Below are 1,883 nucleotides of genomic sequence, written 5' to 3' on the forward strand. Positions count from 1 at the left end.
TTGAGATATCAAAAAAGTACTCCAGAGTGTTGTTCAGCATGGGGGTGAGTAGAAAATGAAGGCTAATCATGTTTTGGGTGTACTATTCCTTTAAGGGTCTTACTCAGGGACCCAGAGTGGCAGTCTGTGTGAACTCAGAACCTCTGGTTTTCGAGCTCTAACCACTAATTATTTCTCTGCATTTAACTCCTCCTCTTGGGGAGCATTGGGCTGCCATTGTGCGGTACCCAGGGAGCAATCAGGGGTTCAGGGTTTTTTGTTCAGGAACTTCAGAGCACTGCTCCAACCCACTAGACCAACACTCCCCCATTCTGGTTCCAGTGACGCTAGTGTGGATCTGGATCCAGTCCAAGGAGCTCAGATTGATTTCAGCTTTTAATGGAAACAATCTGAAATACTGAAAATCTAAACCTTCTGGACCAGAGAATGGAAAGACCTGGACATCCCATAACAAATGAATAGATAGATAGATAGATTAGATAGATAGATAGATAGATAGAATGATAAATAGATTGATTGATTGGATTCCAGTTCCAGGTTTTATCCAGCAGCCCAACAAAACCTTGTTTTTGTTTAGAAAACATGCAAATTGAAACGGATGAACGGGTCCCCCCCTTTGGAATGGGGGTCGTTTGTTTAGTTTTGTTGTTGCTGGAATGAAAGCCTTTCAAAAATGAAAACTCTTTGCCTGTGTTCGACACAGACTTTGGGTCCCTGAGTAAGACCCTTAACCCCACACTGCTGCCCAGGCGCTGAACAATGGCAGCCCACTGCTCCCCAAGGGGATGGGTGAAATGCAGAGAGGTAATTTTGTGGCTCTGTACTTGTTTCAGTGTAATGACTATAAAAGCTGGAAAAGAGAGGAATGGGTCGGTTCTATTCAGCAGGCTGAAAGAGAGACTAATGGAGAAATGGACCAGAACCTTTCTGGATAACAACCTGAGGAGAAACGGATGGCGGACCGCTGATCCCAAACACAAAGACAACCAATGTTTAAGTCAGAAAGAAGAGGAAGCCTCTGAAACCTTCTAGATCTGAGGACGGCTGTAGAGGAAGAACCGCTTAAAATCCCAGTGGATCCATGGATCTGACTGGAACACATTAGAAGTCCAGTTCGTCTCCCTCTGTTACTCAGAACTTCATTCACCAATGAATCTCTGAAGTTTTTCTTGTTAACTTGCTGCTGTTCTGGCCTAGTACCGAAACAGGCCTGTAGATGGCAGCACCTTCATGTGAGGAAGTTACAGCAGAAGTTTAACATCTACTCTAATAGATATGTTAGTAATTAAGAGTTAAACACTTTTTAATATGCATTCAGAACAATATATACTAAAATATATGTTTGCTAATGTCTATTTTGCTGAAAAACTTGGACTGAACCATTTGATGAGAAACGGGTCAGTTTTGTCTCAACTTTAATTCATGCATAATGAACATTTATCAATGGTGTGCTTACAGAGTATTTATTAACACTATATTAGTAACTAACCCACAGAGAGGCCATGTTGTAAAATGGAACCCTATCATCTATTTTCATTCCAAAAAAGTAAAATAAAAAATAAAAAAATCCACTGGACTTGGTTTCCAAGTTTGAAGGCGTTTCTCTTCCCATCCAGGAAGTTTTTTTTCAATTCAAAATATCAGAAGAGGGGTTTTTCAAGGCTTTATAGACTAAAGCAAAAACCAAAGGACGTTCTTTGGAGGACCGGAATGTTCACATTTTGGACAAAGAAGGCAGGTGGTTTGAGAGGGGCGTGAAGGAAGCCATCTATGTTAACAAAGAAAACCAACCTTAAACAAATGGGGGGGACTCAGGTTTCAGCTTTCAGAAACCTACAATGCAGCGATAGAGTTGATTCCTTCCCGCTATCATCGCAGCCCCA

Source organism: Cyprinodon variegatus, unplaced genomic scaffold (assembly GCF_000732505.1).
Source record: "Cyprinodon variegatus isolate N-32 unplaced genomic scaffold, C_variegatus-1.0 Scaffold743, whole genome shotgun sequence".
In the NCBI taxonomy this organism is placed as follows: domain Eukaryota; kingdom Metazoa; phylum Chordata; class Actinopteri; order Cyprinodontiformes; family Cyprinodontidae; genus Cyprinodon; species Cyprinodon variegatus.